The sequence below is a fragment of the Calonectris borealis genome, chromosome 3, assembly GCF_964195595.1.
Source record: "Calonectris borealis chromosome 3, bCalBor7.hap1.2, whole genome shotgun sequence".
Taxonomy (NCBI): domain Eukaryota; kingdom Metazoa; phylum Chordata; class Aves; order Procellariiformes; family Procellariidae; genus Calonectris; species Calonectris borealis.
Genome location: NC_134314.1, coordinates 71,376,781 through 71,396,995, shown reverse-complemented (window position 1 = coordinate 71,396,995; position 20,215 = coordinate 71,376,781). Strand labels below are relative to the sequence as shown.

At 39.9% G+C, this 20,215-nt stretch overlaps 1 long non-coding RNA gene across 1 annotated transcript in view; it reads left to right on the top strand.

Annotated features, from left to right (window-relative positions):
• The first annotated feature begins 951 nt into the window (after window positions 1-951).
• Window positions 952-20,215, top strand: part of LOC142081395 (uncharacterized) — a 33,622-nt gene continuing 14,358 nt past the window's right edge. Inside the window, exons 1-2 of the long non-coding RNA XR_012673314.1 lie at window positions 952-1,073; window positions 16,094-16,168. This is a non-coding gene — a long non-coding RNA (uncharacterized LOC142081395). The remainder of the gene's footprint in view (window positions 1,074-16,093; window positions 16,169-20,215) is intronic.

The following is a 20,215-nucleotide window of genomic DNA, read 5'->3' as shown; positions in this document are numbered from 1 at the left end:
GCTAAGAAATAGGATAAGAAATCCTAGAAAGCAAAAGGTGTAGGGTATAAGGCTGTAAGTCAAACCAGAGTTTGTTTGAGATGATAAAAGGAACTTTGTATGTTTTAATAGATGTTACGAAGTTGTAATTCAGATAGGAGATCAAAAGATATACTTCAGTTGCATGAAGAGAAGGATTCCTTTGTAATAAGGACATGTTAGCATTAAGGTTAAGTAAACAGGATTTAATTCCGCTATGTTAACGAAGTGAGAGTAACCAATAGACTACTGTACCTTGAGGTTACTCTGGATCATGTATTCTGTATACTGTATACATGTAGCTAGTAATGAATATGCAGATTAGTGAGATGATTTTTCACAGCTGTTCCCAAAAATGACATTGCATCATTTCCACTATTCCTCTTTTTCCTAACTTATTAAAGCCTGATTTTGTGAGCACTAACTTTGATTATTTAATAAAGTTAGCTAATTTATAACTTGTTTGGTTTATTCAAATACACTTTCCTGTAATTATATAATATATAAGTCTACTTGTGCCTGTTCAGGGGACATAGAAAGAAATCACTTAAAGTTCATTAAATTGTTGAACATTGAATACTCATAATATAAAGAATAATTCTCAGCCAATTGTGTTCCAAATCTGATAGTAATCACACTATCCAAGACTAGAAGGACATCCTACAATGCAGTTTTCTAAGAAAGATAATGCTGAAAATAAGACAAATTTCGCATAAACCTGTGGACCCTTGTTTCTGACGTGTTTAAAATAAAACACCATAGCACGGGAAATTACAGAAGAAAGAGAGGTCAGTTCTGAGAAGTAGTATCCACACTAGAGCTGTAGAAAATGTCTATAAGTGTAAACAAGCAAGTGTAGTATACACTGGAGTCGAACCCTCAGCTGCCACAAAAATAAACAAACAGATGTTCCTAAATGATTTCTTCCTACAGATTCTTTCATTAAGAGGAATGGGAGGAAACATTATGTCTACCTCAAGGTCTCTGGGAAGCCTGTTGCAGGTAGTTACAGACGCACGGCTGGGTCTAAGAAGGAAGCGAAATTGTAAAAAAAGGTAGGTACACCTATTATAAGCCTGTTGAAATCAGTCCTGATTAATGCATCCAAATTGCTCACTAGAATATGTAATTTAAAAAGAACTCCACCAGATTTGCTAGTGTCCTAAGTCTTTCTTCCAAGAGGCATTTCAGGGTAAGTAAGCTATGCAGTTTCAGCAGATGAAAACTTAGAAAAATAAACAAAGACAAGGAAGAATAACACAACATAGACAAAAACTTTACAGTTGTAAATGCTAAATTACCTTTTTAACATGATAGGGTTATTTTACAGATATTATTTACGTATATCATTGTTCCAAAGTCTTTTGAAAAAAATCCCTTCTAGGGCTATTCTACAAAGATTGTAGTAGTATTTTTATGGTATCTTTTATCTATGGAAGTCTAATACTCTTTACAAGCAATGTAAGTGTTAGCTCACTATGGTAAGTAGATATTGTAATCCTCAAGACTTGTAAACAAAGAATGGAGTGGGCAAGTAACTTGACAACGTCATGAAAAAGGTCAGAGGTAAGAAAGGAATTTGAGAGAATCAAATCCTTAGCTGTTGGGTCTAGACAATGGAAGATCTTTAAAACATTAAGGAAAGGAAAACAAAAAACAAACATAGGAAAGTACATAAATAAGTATTAATAATATATGTTGACTGACACATGCCAAATTCTGTAATCAGGTCAGATTAAGATCTCAGCATTGTGAGTGACCGAGAAAGGACCATTTTCAATGCATTGAGAAAATATTGGGGTAGATCAAAGAAGGAGTAAAAATATAAGGAAAACTTAGATGTTGTCACCAGGGGTAATGTGGTTTTTAATTCTAATATTGTATTTCAATTTAAGTCATACCACAAAGAAGTAAAACATGTAAAATTAACAGTGAAAGCAGGAAGCAGTACAGCATAATGATGTTGAACAAGACACTGTACACTAAGAAGTATTTGTTATATTTTTCTGCTCTTGTGGAAGTATGTGTTCAAAATAATTTAATCTGAATGGAGTAGGCCAAAGTGGGATGAGGGAAGCTTAACTAAAGGTTGAAAAGCTCATTTCCTGACACTATTCAATGGGCTGAAGTCTTTTGTGCACTGGAATGAAACAAAGCCCTTTGCGATGTGTTCTCAAAAGCAAACTGTGTCAAAATGTCTCTCTCCAGATCAAAACATGTACTTTTGGAAAAGTACACGCCGTATACTTCCTTGCGGCTAGAGCTCTGTGCTGACCGAAAGCCAGCTCCCAGTCCTTGCTCTCTCTGCCCCAAAGTGCAAGTCATCTTCTCAGGCTGTTCTGAGCCAGGGGGGCAAGAGGTTAAACCCGTTCATCATGTGCTCGTGCAGAAGTAGGAGGATGATATTAAATGACTGCCTGAGAAAACATGTTTCACTGAACCAAACGCAGTGAAACTTTGACATAGTGTGCTTTGGGATGATGAGCCCCATCACCCACAGCTCCGCATCCGTGCTGGCACTCTTGGTGTAAACTATCAGCTTGTTTCTGAAAGAACAACTTTGTGCTGAAGCTTTCCAATGAGCCTTTAAGGCAAATACGCATTTTCGTTAGCCTTTCTTCTATGAAGAAGGAGAAAAAGTCCTGTCATTCTTTTTCATGGCAGGCCATCAGAATTGGTTTATTTTGTATCCACATAAATATCAGGTAAATAAAATGCCAGAACTGGTTTTCAACACAGAAATGTCACTGTCTTAAGCCCACGGAGCACCAACGGGGAAAAATTCTACCAGTCGGTGCTTGGAACCATTATGCTTGTATAGAAATATTTTGTGACTGAAAATGACAATCAGTGACACCACCTACTGCTGGCACTCTCCAGTTTCTAGATCCACCAGAGCATCTTGGGGTCATGTTTATTTCAGTGCCTATTCATCTTGTTTTATTTGGATTATTTGTTACCTGCAAGGGAGAGAGAACACTAAATTGGTTCTTTTCAAGTGGTCTTCCCTAGACAGACAAAGCTTGCCTTTAGCAAGACATAAAATTAGATTCTAGTTTTTGGATTAGAAATGTGACTACAGAGCCAAAAAAACTAGAGATACAATCCTAAATTATATTTGGTAACACCTTGCCTCCTTAATAGTTTTAGTATTTCTTCCCTAGAATTCCCTTTTCTCTCTAAAAGCTAGACCAAGCATGCAGAGTCCCTCTTTCTGTGTCCACAGCTGTGGGTACTTCCCTTCAGTCCAAGTCTCCAAGAGACACCAGTCTGGCATCTTCCTTTCCTTTAATGCAAGTAGAAATTTCAAGGCTTAGAAATTCAAGCAGATTATAGCCTGTAATATTTGCTATTCTGACTTTCCTCTCTGATCTCAGCTTCCAAGGAGGAGGTGTTTCGCTGTGCAGTTCCTCCCCTCTTCCTCCTACGCGTACTCCTCTGACGGCATAGTAACCATTTTAAATCCCTTTTTCTCTCTTTGCAATTTTCACACATAAAATCTACATAGTGGTATTCTTCCTCTCCATCACATAATGCAGAAAATGTGGCTGACTGATTTTGATAGAGCCTGCCTCTTGATTTTGGATCTCAATATTTGATATCTTTTCCTCCTTTGTTCTGTTTTTAGTGGGTTAAGCCCTCCTCTGATCTTCAGGGGATGTATAGCAAAACTCATCTATTTTGTCAAGATAGGTTGGGAAGTGACAAGTTGATCATATGATCTGGCAGACTTTGATGTGAAGGTTTTTAATATAAACAATAGTTTCATGGATATGCTGTACACAATTTGAAAAATACAGAGATGAGGTGTAGGTAAACAATCTCTGTCCCTGAACATTAACACACTCGAGGCTTCTGAAAAGATTATTCAGGTGCTGATGACTAGCATTCAGCCAATTTTCTGCTTGAGAACAACTGACCTTTTACAATCAAATGTATATACTCGAATATTTCTGGCTTCATCAAAGTGTCCGTTTCAAGGCATAATAATACAAAACATTATTCTCAAGGCTAAAATAAAGTAACTCCACTCATATGTGTTCTGCTTAAAGTATTACCAGTAAAATAATGAGATTTTAAATTTGTACAAAAATATTAATCTAAAAAGTGTGTACAGTCACACTTGAAGCATAAAACGGTTATTCTCATGGGCTTGAGATCTACAAAGGCAACTGTATGTGTGTACCTTTGAAGGATCAGGCCTCAACCTTTTAAATGCCCTATATATATTCCACAAATGCATGCAAGAGGCACGCAAGGCACCAAATACAGCAGTTGAATCTCCAGGATATCATGTGGAGCAGTCTCAGATCCCTAAGTAGGAGATATATTTCAGAACTTCATTGAGTGTATTATTCATACTGTATAGTAGTAAAACCATTGCATTCCTGTCAGAACTAATGAAAACTACACATTATTTTTTTCTGATTAAAAATGAAGTATAGTCTGTAACTCTGAAGCTTGGCTCATTACAGCTCTTGAACTTCCACTCTTCACAGAATCAAATGAAATATCAACAGTTCTGTTGTAGAAGTAAGGTTGCTATGTCATTCAATCATTGTAAATCCAATAAATCTAGGACAAGCAATGTCCGTTGGATTCTGCCAGCTGGAAAAGAAGCTTTGCAGTCACAAGCAACATGAGACTGACTTTTTACCCTTCCTTTACAATATAACCAGCTGGTATCATTAAATCCCAGCCCTTACGACAGCAATCTTCTTACAGTATGTTGGGGTTGAACAATGAAAATATCTAGACAACCTATAATATTGTTATGCTATACTCTAAAAATCCTTAGGTTTTTAATTTTTACACTGTTGCTGTAATCAAATCAATAAAACATTTTGAGGAATACTTGACTACTTAGTATGGTTTAATAAAGATAGCCATTGATTACTTTCTTTACAGTATTGACACCTCATGAAATATGTAGAATTTTTTTTTTATTTCTGCTTATATGAGATATTGATTCTTAGACATGATTAATTACCCTGGTTCCATTGAAATTGCAAGTAGCTCATTAAAGCTCTAGCTGTTGCAGATTGACAAGTAACAATTTTGGAGTTGAAATTATGTTCTTCTAATCAAGGCAATTAACAGAAACTCTTTATACTCAAAGGGAACCTTCCAGTAAAAATTATGCTGAAAATAATTAAGATGGTGGAATTTATTTGATCAAAAATTCATCAGTTCATCTGTAGTCCAACATATGTTTCAAACCAAGTACACACTTGAATTAAATTAATTGGGATTTTCAATTTATTCTTATCCTATTTTTGATGAGGAAAGTTATGATGAACCTAAATACTTATCAGGACTAAAAGCTGTTCCATTAAAAATTTCTCAGTAATATCTAATTAAGTATATAAAAAACTATCCCTACACTGTATTCCTTCAGCTTATTTTCCTCCTAGAGAACCACCATCAAATCCAAGATGCTCCACAGATCATAATGAACTACACCTTAGGCAGTTTTAGTACTTCCTTAACCATTAGTGTTACCTAGACTTTATTCTTCTTATTGAAGAATATTCTTCTAATGAAAGGAATAATCATTTTTTTCTTAGATTAGATGAAACAATATCAGATTCAAATAGGATGTCTATTATGTCTTGAATAGCTGATACCATGAAAGGCAAATCTTTCAAGAGTGGAGTAGAGCTTACAGCTCACATCGCTGCCCTCAAACCATACTTTCAAATTTAGGAACCTTGTTAAGCTTACTCAGATTTCTGTGAAGAAGAGCTAAGAAAAACAAAGATAGAAAAGTGAAACCAAGAAACTGAGTCCTCATTCTACTCCTTTGTTTAGGGCTGAATTGATAAAAGTGTGCAAGTTAACGTGCAGGAGCTCTGTTTTTCCCATGATTCACATAAGATAGCACAAAGTAAAGGTGTAAGAAGAAGCAGTATAGTACAGTTTGCAAAGACTGATGAATTTAGAAGTAGGTGTCTGCTATTTATTTTTACATTCCTAGAGCTTCGTGAAGACTGACAACTACTTATCTGACGTGCAGGTTGTCTCTAAGGGCTATTAATCCTTCCCATAGGTAGCTTTCAATAATAGCTAGTTGTCAAGTTCCTCGATAAAGAGAACTTACTCTGTACTGCAGCATTGTTGATAATAGACATGCCCAAATTAGATTTATCTGAAGATTTAGTATTTATTTTTTCAATTCAATTTCAATTTTCAGCACCTACATTTCTATATTCACTTACCATTGCTAGAAATAGGGTCTGCAACCTTTAATTTTCAGTCTTAAACTGGGAATGCCTTAAGATCTAAACAGAGAATTTCAACAAAGTTGGCAATTTTAATTCCAAATAATCTCTGCTATGTATTCTTTGAAAGATTCCTGGCTTGGAGTTGACGGATACCTTCTTAACTGTTGTATGAGGATTATTCAGTCACAGAGGGAAAAAAAAAAGTAACTTATATGTAAAGAATGAAGTAGAGACGCATGAAGTTTTTGACTGAGGTGAACATTTTGTGTTGCAAAAGTTGATGGGAACTGTAACCCTTCAGACTTTGTCAATATATCAGGATACCCACTGCTATAGATGATCGTATAAATCAACTTCCTACTGGCACAGGCTTTAACAAAAAAACAAATATTCCTGTAAACCAGCTCTGTTTTCAGTAGTTCAGACTGATAGCCCGCAAGGTGTATTTGCATGTCTTATTTCTAGTCTAACTGTTACCTGGCACATGCCAAGGAGCACTCTAGCAGTTAAATGATAGGTCAGAGCTAAAGCTCAGTTTCATTCAGTGATGCAGACATAACCCTCTACCATCAGCTGAAGGGATCCCAGAGTCCAAACTCAACATTTCTGTCCATTTTGGGAAAAAAACAGTAGTTATGCACTGAGAGAGAAAAACATGTGCTTAGAAATAGAATCATAGAATCATAGAATCATTAAGGTTGGAAAAGACCTCTAAGACCATCGAGTCCAGCCGTCAACCCAACACCACCATACCCACTACACCATGTCCCTAAGCGCCTCATCTACACGTCTTTTAAATGCTTCCAGGGATGGTGACTCCACCACTTCCCCGGGCAGCCTGTTCCAAGGCCTGACCACTCTTTCAGTAAAGAAATTTCTCCTAATGTCCAATCTAAACCACCCTTGGCGCAACTTGAGGCCATTTCCTCTCATCCTATCATTTGTTACTTGGGAGAAGAGACCGACACCCACCTCGCTACAACCTCCTTTCAGGTAGTCGTAGAGCGCGATAAGGTCTCTCCTCAGCCTCCTCTTCTCCAGGCTAAACAGTCCCAGTTCCCTCAGCCGCTCCTCATAGGACTTGTGCTCCAGGCCCTTCACCAGCTTTGTTGCCCTCCTCTGGACACGCTCCAGCACCTCCATGTCCTTCTTGTAGTGAGGAGCCCAAAACTGAACACGGTATTGGAGGTGCGGCCTCACCAGTGCCGAGTACAGGGGCACGATCACCTCCCTACTCCTGCTGGCCACACTATTCCTGATACAGGCCAGGATGCCGTTGGCCTTCTTGGCCACCTGAGCACACTGCTGGCTCATGTTCAGCCGGCTGTCAATCAGCACCCCCAGGTCCTTCTCCTCCGGGCAGCTTTCCAGCCACTCTTCCCCAAGCCTGTAGCGTTGCCTGGGGTTGTTGTGGCCCAAGTGCAGGACCCGGCACTTGGCCTTGTTGAACCTCATACAATTGGCCTCAGCCCATCGATCCAGCCTGTCCAGGTCCCTCTGCAGAGCCTTCCTACCCTCGAGCAGATCAGCACTCCCTCCCAGCTTGGTGTCGTCTGCAAACTTACTGAGGGAGCACTTGATATTGAACAAGACCGGCCCCAGTACTGAGCCCTGGGGAACACCGCTTGTGACCGGCCGCCAACTGGATTTAACTCTGTTGACCACAACTCTCTGGGCTCGGCAGTCCAGCCAGTTTTTTACCCAGCGAAGAGTGCACCTGTCTAAGACATGAGCTGCCAGCTTCTCTAGGAGAATGCTGTGGGAGACAGTGTCAAAGGCTTTACTGAAGTCCAGGTAGACCACACCCACAGCCTTTCCCTCATCCACTAGATGGGTCACCTGGTCATAGAAGGAGATCAGGTTGGTCAAGCAGGACCTGCCTTCCATGAACCCGTGCTGGCTGGGCCTGATCCCTTGGTTGTCCCGGACATGGCTCGTGCGCACCCTCAAGATGAACCGCTCCATGATCTTCCCCGGCACCGAGGTCAGGCTGACCGGCTTGTAGTTCCCCTGCAACATTCCCAAACTTAAAAAAAGCAAACTAGTACTGTTTTTGTACATAGGGGTTAATGCTTTTGGAAAGAGTCAGTTTTCTCTTGAAGTAACATGCATAAATTTTTTGACACTAAGGGGGAAAAAAATCAAATGCTGTAAATACAGCAAAATTCAAACGTGAGTTTTATTGACCCAGTAAGTAAATCTTGATTTCAAATCTGACACGGAGACTGAATGGAGGTTTCTGCTTCAGTGGACATTAACGTTTCTTCCAGAAGAAAGTTTGTTGTAGCAGTTCAAATTCTACCTTAGATCTTGCCCAGAATAACCTCCACCTAGGCAAAGTGATGAAGCTGGATACCTTCAGTCAGTCAGAACCTTTGAAGCATATGAGTTTCTGCCCTTCTCTCCTAAGAGTCCCGAATCTGTAAGGCATGCTCTAAGCTGGGGGATGAAACTGTTCATGTCAAAGGGACTGAAAGCAGTGAAAGCTCTGAAGCCTGTCAACACACTTAGCGAGTAGATCAACCCCTCAAAAGCATCAAAAATGGTGATTATCTTTTACCTATTTATTCCAGTTTGCAGCAGGAAAAAATTCTTTGTCGGGGGGCAACTAGTTATAAATCACAAAACATGCAGTACACAGCACTAGAAGATCTCCACACTATTCTATCAGTGAACAAAAAATGATGAAGAAATATCGGTAGAAATGGCTTGATGCTAAAAGCCATGACCTTCCCTTTGTCTGATCCATGGAACCTCCTCTAAATGAGTATGACAGAAGAGCAAATTTAAAGCTGCTTAAACATGACGACTTGCCCTACTAAACTACCTTCACTTTGTCCAATTTAGAAGGAAAAGATCAAATGGCAAAGCAGGGCTGTGGGTCAAATATTGACGGGCTTCATCCAGCCCAGAAAAACAAACTATGCCAAGAAAAATCTTCCAGTGCGGGAACTCAATTTCTTGTACAGTAATATTGCTAGAATGGTCCATGCCATTACTTTGGTTTATTTCAACTAGCATTTTTCTATGGAAATGAGAACTACACGAGGCCCATCCAAAAGCAATACTGCATGAAGTCATGCTGTTTTGAAGGGTTTCTTAGATTAAATCATATGGACCTGATATGTGCTTTGACCTCAATGACAGAGAGTGGCACCGCTGGATATGTTTCATTTATTAGTATAGACGCAGCTAACAAACAATTCCCTGATTGCTACTGCCAAAAGTTCACCTTAACAAATCAGAGAGGGTATCTGAGGATGCAATTTTAGATATTTGTGAAGTCTTTTCTTTCTTTAAAAAAAAAAACAGTAAAAATCTTCAGTACTTGAAACATGAACTGAGTGAACAAAAGTTTGGAATAACAATTGGAAAATTTCTACTAGGTAGCTGTCCAGTAAAAAAAAAATAATATAAATTATATATAAATACTAGAGTATGATGATGATCTTTCAATCATGGTACACTGATGCTTTTGGGAGCTGCAGAAATCATGACTTCAAATTACTTTCTTAGTCACTTTGTGGGTTTTCCTTATTTTCACATTTAAATGTTGTAGACATTTCTAGTATAATCAGATTACCATATGGTTCCTTTCCTAAAGAGCAAAGCTCTCATCAGCAACAGTTATCCTGCAGTCCTTTGCCCAGGAACATGCCTTTAGGCAAAGAACATTCTTTACTTGCAAATCTGCCTCCGCGGTTTTTTTCTGTTATCCAGAATTAAACAGTAAGACCTTCTCATTATATTTCTGTTTGGTTTTATGCATAGTCCACAAAAGCAACAACAACAAAAAAGGATTTGCAGACTGATTCTATGGAGCTTCTGGAGTTTTTATTAGCAAGAGAGAAAAAAGGCAAATTCGCCAAAAGTATAATGGCTAGATGTCTTTCTATTTCAAAGAATATTCCCGTTCCTAAAAAATTCATAATTCATCCATAGTTGAGTGGTGACAGATGTTTTTACTAATTACTATATTTCTTTACTTTCAGAAGATCAGCTCTTCATAAATACCGAATTGTACTATTACTCGTAAGAGCTTGTTTTCTTGAAAGAGTTTATTAATTCAGTAATCATTTTATGATCAGGAAAAACATCTGTAATTACTGAAATAAATAAAAAAAAAATCCAAAAGATTCTTCGGTAGCTGCTGTTTTTAGAAAGATACCCGAGGGATTTTTTTAAGCTGAGTCTCCAGATGGGTGCAAAAGTTTGGTCATTTAGGGATGTTATCGACTATTTTGTCATAAGCTCCTTCTCCTCTTCCTCCCTGGCCACTACCCTAACCATCCTCTATGAGACCATTGCTGCTATGATCTTTAGTGCTGTTTTTACCAGATTTGCGTAACAGAAGAGCCAGGTAAGGGCTTTGTGCTTCATGTAAGGATGAAGGGCACCTGATAAAGAAATCAGCAAAAGCATCTGTCACCACTCAGGCATAGATAGATTATGCACAGATGCTGCCATGTACCTTAAGGCCTTGGGCACATATCAGAGAGACTTGCCCGAGTATCTTACCCCCAGATTGATGAGGTGCACAACTGCCATCAGTGTGCAGAATTGAAAGCCTTCTGCTAGGGTTCCTGCTGTCTAGCAAGACAAACAGGCCTGGACCAGACGAGGCACTGAGTGTTATGTTTGCTGTCTTCAAGTTGGAGGAAAACCTCTCTGAAAGTCTGAACGGGGTGAAAACCAACACACTCGTGGTGAGGTGCTGAAGGTTCCTGGCATAGGCATGACTCATTAATAACTGTTTCAAGAAAGAAATGAGCTAGGCTAAGGGCAGAAGTATAACAGCATGTGTCTTTGCTTTGCACAGTGATCCTGAGGAAGCCAAGGCTGTGCTTTCTTGTATGCAGTAAGGTAATGAGGCACCCCCACTCCAGCTGCACTCTCTCCTCCCGTACAACGGATATGATGGATGTGGGGTTTTAGGGGAGAACTTAGAAGTATTATATCCAGCAAGTTCACATACATAGGCTATCAGAAATGTTCCAATAATCTAAGTGGTTGGTTTAAGAAAAGGCAGCCTATACAAACTTAGCCTGGACTAAAAGATCATTGTGTTCTTGGCAATTGTATTTCTCCTTAATTAATCACTCCTGCTTCTCAGCCTTTCTAAAAAAAGAAGGATTTTGTACTCTTCCAGGGATGAGTAGCAATTTATATGAGGTAGCTTTTTTCTACTGTGTGAGTATGAGCCACTTATTTATTTCTTGATAATATTAAAGAAAGTACTAAGGATGAAACAATTTCTGGCTTTTTTCTGGATTAGAAATTACATTGCCTTTCTTTAAGGAGAAATATCTTTACTGTGTTTAACAGGCAAATTACTGAGGATTTTTTACTGCACTTGAAGGGAAAATATGCCAAAGCCTAATGCATGTAGGACACAAAAGGACTTCCAAATACTCAAAGGATTTTTTCTAATTGATTATATTTGACACTCTATAGCATGAGTTATTCTATTGTGTTGTTATGGTAACTTTAACTGGGTTGCCTATAAAATTGTATTCTCTGATACAGCAGTGGGATGAATTTATCACATTAGACATACTCTGCAAGTTCTATTTACATGTTTACTGTAATAATTTTTGCCTTAATTTGAATAGTATTTGGTTTGCAATGCCAGAAATTTGTATCAAAGGAAATATATACAAGAAAATATTTCTTCTTTCACTGTTTATGTTACTGGTTTCTGTAATCTTTATGCAGACACATTTTCCTGTAGAATAAACTCTCCCTATGATAGAATTGTACAGAGGATATGTCTACACAGGATTTGCTTCAGTGAAAGTTTTGAATGAGAAAAATTAAAATAACAGAACTCCGCCTTGCATTTAATCATTATGGCTTGTAAGGGATACATTCATGTAATGCTTTTTTTTTTTTTAAATGAAGAGCCAGGATTACAGAATACATACTGCGTTGGCGTATGAAAGCCAAATAAGCATACTTTTCGATGTTTCATAAAGGGTTTAATCAAAATGTCACTACTTTGAAAACACAAACGTCTTTGTCGTTTTGACAGCTGTCAGTATAAATCGCAAAGGATTTGCTAATTGTTAATATGGGTGTCCTCAATATCATACAATTTTAACTGTACAGTAAAGCTAATTAGCTAGCAAAACATTTTCAGCTGTTTATTTTTCTGCCGACATGAATTTTAAAATACATTTCTATTAAGATTTTTCTATTAAGAAAACATTGTGTTTTAAATATTTTTATGACTGTTTTAAAAGTTTCTGTTCTAACACAAGCAAATATTTGAAATCTCACTCTTCACTGTTAGGTGGAAAGAAAATCAACCAGAAAATACTGGCAAGTACTGTAAATTATATCTGTTTCCCAGCCAGAGCATCTGGTCTTTTGGCAGACACCCTTGGCAGATCTGTTATATTGGAGGTTTTGAGTTTCTTTTCCTGAGAATTTTGTTTGGCTTATTTTGCTAAGTGGGAAATGGGCACTGATGTTCCTACTGTGTATGATATTTGGGAATCTAATTTTGCCTGAGACCTTCAAGGGGAGGCTCTGTAAGTATGGCTAGTTAAAAAATTACATCGTACTGTTTCTTGGGAAATCGGTTTTGACGAGAGCATTACATGTGGAAAGTATTTGACTTCTAAGGAATATTCAAATTCTACTTAAACAAAACAAAACAGAACAAGCTACACACAGAATTTCTGTTTTGGAGGGACCTTTTTTAAAATAAAAAGCTAAAAAATATCTAGAAAGAAGGACAACATTATTTACGGATTAACCCTATTTATAACAGCTGTTCTTTAGCTGAAGACTGCTGGTTGGGTACTTTGCAATCTGGCTGGGAGCAAATAATGCATTTGACCTGTAAATTGTTCAGTTTGTTCTAATCATAATCTGTTCATCTAGTCATAAAACATGACCGCACTGATACTGTCACTTGTATTAGTCATGTCTTAGCCCTCAAACTGGCTTCAAGAGGACTAATCATGAAGTAAGGTCATATTCAAAAGGCAGAACTGTCGACTGCACTCCCTCTGAAAATTATTTGTTCATAAATTTCTTAGTGAAATGCTTTTACAAATTAATTTTCTACCCATTTTTAGAAAGAGTTCTTGAGTATTTCATGTTCAGGATGTATTATTTAGTCTTCGTAGCATGTAGTCGGTTCATTAGGTGTTGACTTTTTGAAATTATCTCTCTAGAAATTGACTCTCCATCCTCTATTGGATGCGGGGGGGAACGTTGCCACCAAGGATGAGGAAAAGCCTGAGGTACTCAACGCCTTCTTTGCCTCAGTCTTTAGTAGTCAGAGTGGTTATCCTCAGGGTACTCAGCCCCCTGAGCTGGAAGACAAGGACGATGAGCAGGATAAACCCCCCATAATTCAAGAGGATGAAGTTAATGACCTGCTACGCCACCTGGACGCTCACAAGTCTATGGGGCCGGATGGGATCCACCTGAGGGTACTGAGGGAACTGGCGGAGGAGCTTGCTGAGCCGCTCTCCATCATTTATCAGCAGTCCTGGTTAACTGGGGAAGTCCCGGACGACTGGAGGCTCGCCAGTGTGACGCCGATCTATAAGAAGGGCCAGAAGGAGGACCCAGGGAACTACAGGCCGGTCATCCTGACCTCGGTGCCGGGGAAGATCATGGAGCGGTTGGTTTTGGGGGTGCTCACGAGCCATGTCCGGGACAACCAGGGGATCAGGCCCAGCCAGCATGGGTTCATGAAAGGCAGGTCCTGCTTGACCAACCTGAACTCCTTCTATGACCAGGTGACCCGCCTAGTGGATGAGGGAAAGGCTGTGGATGTGGTCTACCTGGACTTCAGTAAAGCCTTTGACACTGTCTCCCACAGCATTCTCCTAGAGAAGCTGGCGGCTCACGACCTAGACAGGTACACTCTTCGCTGGGTAAAAAACTGGCTGGACGGCTGAGCCCAGAGAGTTCTGGTGAATGGAGTTAAATCCAGTTGGCGGCCGGTCACGAGCGGTGTTCCCCAGGGCTCAGTAGTGGGGCCGGTCTTGTTCAATATCTTTATCAATGATCTAGACGAGGGGATCGAGTGCTCCCTCAGTAAGTTTGCAGACGACACCAAGTTGGGTGGGAGTGTTGATCTGCTCGAGGGTAGGAAGGCTCTGCAGAGGGACCTGGACAGGCTGGATCAATGGGCCGAGGCCAACTGTATGAGCTTCAACAAGGCCAAGTGCCGGGTCCTGCACTTCGGCCACTACAACCCCAGGCAATGCTAAAGGCTTGGGGAAGAGTGGCTGGAAAGCTGCCCAGAGGAAAAGGACCTGGGGGTGCTGGGTGACAGCCGGCTGAACATGAGCCAGCAGTGTGCTCAGGTGGCCAAGAAGGCCAACGGCATCCTGGCCTGTATTAGGAATAGTGTGGCCAGCAGGAGTAGGGAGGTGATCGTGCCCCTGTACTCGACACTGGTGAGGCCGCACCTCGAATACTGAGTTCAGTTTTGGGCTCCTCACTACAAGAAGGACATGGAGGTGCTGGAGCGTGTCCAGAGGAGGGCAACGAAGCTGGTGAAGGGCCTGGAGCACAAGCCTTATGAGGAGCGGCTGAGGGAACTGGGGTTGTTTAGTCTGGAGAAGAGGAGGCTGAGGGGAGACCTTATCGCGCTCTACAACTACCTGAAAAGAGGTTGTGGTGAGGTGGGTGTTGGTCTCTTCTGCCAAGTAACTGGTGATAGGACAAGAGGAAATGGCCTCAAGTTGCGCCAAGGGAGGTTTAGATTGGATATTAGGAGAAATTTCTTTACTGAAAGAGTGGTCAGGCCTTGGAACAGGCTGCCCAGGGAAGTGGTTGAGTCACCATCCCTGGAAGTATTTAAAAGACGTGTAGATGAGGTGCTTAGGGACATGGTGTAGTGGGCATGGTGTGTTGGGTTGACGGTTGGACTTGATGATCTTAGAGGTCTTTTCCAACCTTAATGATTCTATGATTCTATGATTATGAGCAGTTCCTGCAAGATAGTGTCCACTTCAGTCAGAGGAATGTAAAAGCTTTTAGGAGTTGAGCATAAAGCATGGCAACAAGCTGAGGAAGTCTTATCTCTTTTTCTCTCTTTTATGATAAAAGAGCAGCATAACTTTTCAGAAGCTGCTGAGCTGGGGCTGAGTTGAATGCCCAGACTCAGACCTAATACTCAGAATTAGGTTCAGCTTCTTCTGGAAATTGGATCCCTTTACAAACACAACAAGGGGAGAATCAGAAAGCACAAGAACACAAAAGTCAACAGACCACTTGAAAATCCTGACTATTCTTTTTCTGTATTTAGTATGTATCCAGTACATCAGATCTAGTATAGCTACTTTTCCCTCAGCTGCGGGTAACAGAAGGATCAGTGGTTGTTGAATCTTTTTGTTGTTTTTATTTTGATACCTATTACATGACTGTTATATGTCAACTTCACTGCCAAATATTTTGCGTAGCTTGCGGAGTGTTTTCAGTATTTTTATAGCGTTTTGAATAAAACTACCCGTATTTGCACACAAAAAAGATACTTCACAACCCTTTTTCTAAAAAGAAGCAGTTATCTGAAGGTTTACAGAACTGTAAAAAAGGATGCTGAGGAATTGAGCAACTTCACAGATGAGTTTTTCATGATTCACCCAGCTTTAGCAATAGTTTGCCAGCAGTTATGCTGCTCCCCAAGTGTCAGAGTGGGAAATGCTGCAGAATAGAGACAACGTCACCCTGACAGTCTGTCTTTGGGTGTTAAGATTATTTTGTCTACAGAACGGGCTCTCAAAATAACTTGACCCATGGAAGACTATAAAAATTTCTTGCCCTGTTTTGTGAGTTCATGGTAGAACAAGATATAAAAATGTCTGTACTCTCTCTGACCACAGGTCTGTCTTGCATAATATCCTGTCTTTGATACTAGCTTGCTTATAGAAGATGCTGAAGGGAGCAATATATGCAAGGTATGCATGTGCTATTATTTTTGCTGTTATCCTTTCCTAGCTTCTGGCAATCCATTGACTAGAAGCCAGAATTTGCAATATTAATAACCCCATTTCTTTCATGAATTTACCTAGCTCTCTTTTAATCCCATTTATCATTTTGACATCTGCAATTCCTAATGACCTCTGTTAATGTGCAAAGAAATACTCATCTTGTTTAAACTTGTCAAATACTTTCAGTTAATACACATTACTCACTTTCCATCCATTCATGACTTCATACATCACTGCCATATCCCACAGTTTTTTCTTTTCCACAAAGCTCTAGAAACCTCTTCTTGTATAGATACCATGTGATATTTTGCTCATTCTTGTAGTCTATTTTTGCACCTTCTGTACACTTACAGTATTTTCTTTTAAGAAAGGGAGGAGAGAGAAGCCCAATCAGAACTGTATTGGTTATCATAACTTCAGATAGTTTCTCTTATTCTTTGTCAACCTTGTTTGCTTAAGAGTTTTTGCTAAAGGATTTTGGTAGTTGAAGTCTGTTGTGTTGGATGGATCATGCTTTCCTATATGTCTGCAAATTCCTCAAAATCTTGTAATGGATTTGTGACTTCTTCCTGCAAAAAAATAAGGAAACCCTCTTCCTCTGCTATATTTTCCTGGCTTCATATGTTAATTATATTCTTTCCCACAGTTTAAAGAAGTCTGACTAGTCTGTAAATCAACCTTACTCAACTGTAGTTTCTTATGGAGCCTTTTATAGAAAATGACCTCATATTTGCCACCTTCTGTTACTCACATACTGATATTTGTTACCTGCAAATATTTTACTCTTATACTGCTCATTATGAATTTATTTATTTATTTATTTATTTATTTTTAACAATATTTCCCCTTTTTACAGGAATTATTTTACCTATTTCATCTTTTATACTTACTATGCTTCTAGTTGTGCTCACCTGATTTTAATATAATTCAAAGAAGTAATACCAAAAGAATACGCTCATGTTGTATTACTGCCATTATGAACCAAATGGACTATTTTCATATGGGCATTTAACCATTATGATTTGCATTCTTTCAGTCATCTCAGGTCAGTAAGCATACACATGGATTTTCAAGTTCTGTTCAGGCAGGATATTCAAGAACTCTGAACTCTGCAAAACCTAATGGTTATTCTCAGCCTCTGTCAAAAACCTGCTTTCACTGAGGTGTAAGATAGGACCACCTATCACCTGGAGTACTGCATCCAGCTCTGGAGCCCTCACACAAGAAAGACATGGACCTGTTGGAGCGGGTCCAGAGGAGGGCCATGAAAATGATCAGGGGGATGGAACACCTCTCCTATGAAGAAAGGATGAGAGAGTTGGGGTGGTTCAGCCTGGAGAAGAGAAGGTTTTGGGGAGACCTTATTGCAGCCTTTCAGTACTTAAAGGGGGCTTATAAGAAAGATGGGAACAGATGTTTTAGCAGAGCCTGTTGTGACAGGACAAGGGGAATAGTTTTAAACTAAAAGAGGGTAGATTTAGACTAAATACAAGGAAGAAATTTTTTACAATAAGAGTGGTGAAACACTGGAACAGGTTGCCCAGAGAGGTGGTAGATGCCCCCTCCCTGGAAACATTCAAGGTCAGGCTGGAAGGGGCTCTGAGCAACCTGATCTAGTTGAAGATGTCCCTGCCCACGGCAGGGGGGTTGGACTAGATGACCTTTAAAGGTCCCTTCCAACCCAAACTATTCTATTCTATGATTCTATACCATCTGCTGAGTTTCAACATTGTATTATTCTGCAAGCAAACTACTTTTCGACTGGAAATTAGTAACAACTCTGGCTCACAGAATGGCTAGTTGTCTGAGGAAGGTCTGCATTCTCTATTTTGGCACAGATGGGGATCACCTCGTCCAGTGTGAACAGCCTCTCTGCATGCATCTGTTACTTGGGCAGAAAGTCGGTTGGGGTACAGGTAGCTGTGTGTGGGTGGTGTGGTTGCTACTCCCATAGGCAGTGCTATGGTATACAGTAACAGCTAGTGGTCCTGTAATGAGGACAAGTAGCAGGGAGAAAAAACCATGAACTCAGCTACCTCCCTCCTCCTTTACCACAGCCTGACTGGTTTAGTAGGTGCTGTTGTGGGAGACAGAAAGCACTCCTTGCAAGAGAAGCTGTAATTGTGATTAGGTGGTTGCACTGAGTGGGTCAGATGAATAAGGGTCCCAGGGCTATGGAGGATCTTCTACCAGAAAAGCAGCAGAGGAAGAACAGATCCAAAGAGGACTTTAGGATCAGGAGGTGGGGGCTTAGACTATTTCGATCCCAGACCTCTTTGAAGTCTTCCAGCTTCGTCCCATAGCCAGAACCTTATTCCAAAACATCTCTAATTCTTTGCAGTTCTTTCTCACACCCTGAATGATCACCAACCTTCTTCTCCCTTTCCCACAAAGCTGCAATTCCCTCTGTTGCAGTTTCAATTTTGTAGTCCCAGTCATCCTGGATGCAGCAACACTTATCTTTACTTGTGCAGGCAAGCAGTAATGTGTGGCTGTTGTGGGGTCATGTAGTTTAGGAACACATCCCTTCTTGTGTTATCTGGGAGACCTTTCTTAACTTTTGATGCTAACTGCTCACGTTGGAAAGAGGATGTACCATATAGCAACTGTCAGTAAACCAGGCATAACAGGTGACTTTCTATATATCATTGACATACTGTTTTCTCTTTTTGTTTTTTCTTTTATCCTCTGTCCTTATAGGAGGGGCATTATTTACCACTAGAATAATTTCTCATTGAATTTGCCTCAGTTAAACAGCTTTTGATGTGGATTCTCATACCGAGTGAAGTGGTCATCTACAACAAAGAAAATGGAGTTCTTGGGACCTACAATGAATGAGAATTTCCCAGACAGTATATATGAGAAAGGCTTACTGTGGTCATGTCCTGAGACTAAGGAAAAACACGGTTCAGAAAACAAGCCTTGTTTTTAGAACATTTGCAACACAGAAATACCTAAAGTAGCAGGCTGCGTGATCAAACCCTTATTACAGAAAAGAAAAAAAGATATTTAATCTAGGATATGCCTGTATGGACAATACTTATGCATTTGCTAGCATGAGAAATGCCTGGAATTGGATAAGGATATCCACTGCAGGGTAGCATACACAGGTTTAATAGCAGCCAATTCAGATACCGACAGTATAGAGGTGCAACAGGGCTTACAGCAGACTGTGGAATTATCTGAGCAGCAGCATGACTGGTGGATAGTTTGGTCAGTCTGGTCCATGCTACAGGACCAAGTGGTGACTGGACCCAATATAGTAAAGCAGTCTCAGATCCGTAGGAATGGCACTGCAGTTACAGCAATACTGGGATTTTTCTGTATTTAGGTCAACAGCTTCTTGATTGTTCTTGGTGCTTGGGAATCATAAACAACAATTTCCTTGGTAATTTGGCAGCGTGGGTTCTGTCGAGAAAAGCATTACATTGGCACTGATATAAGCTCTATGCCAACTTCCTAGGTAGAAATGGCCTCTGTAAGTAAGTGAAGCTGATAAGTCAAAGTGTAAGATTAATGCATTGATCCAGGAGCTTACTCATATTGCCCAGCTGGATCAGCTAATCAGCTGCTGGTGTACGCACAATCTGTTTGCAAAAGAGGTGCTCTTACTTGCCTTGAACTTTGCCAGAGATTAATCCTTGCTTAGGATCAGTTTATAGCTTTTGCAACTCCTTTTCAGGAGTTTGGGTGATGCATTAGAGCTTGCGTAGCCCACTTCTCTCTCTCTGTCAGGAGGCAATCTTTGATTCGTTTACTTATCTCCCCTAAAAAAATATTAAAATGATAATATCTTTCCAGGGAGTTTAACATCTTCACTTACTAGCTATTCACCTAGAAGCACAGAAATTGCTGATCTTATCAAAGGATATGCTGGAACTTACTAAGCAGGTAGTCCAGAGAATTTTTTCAGTTCATTGTTAGAGGAGCTGGAGGATAATAGTGCCTTTACTTCCTCTAGAGGAAGCAAAAGGCTTGCACATTAGAAAAGAACCTGCTCTATTCATCACCACG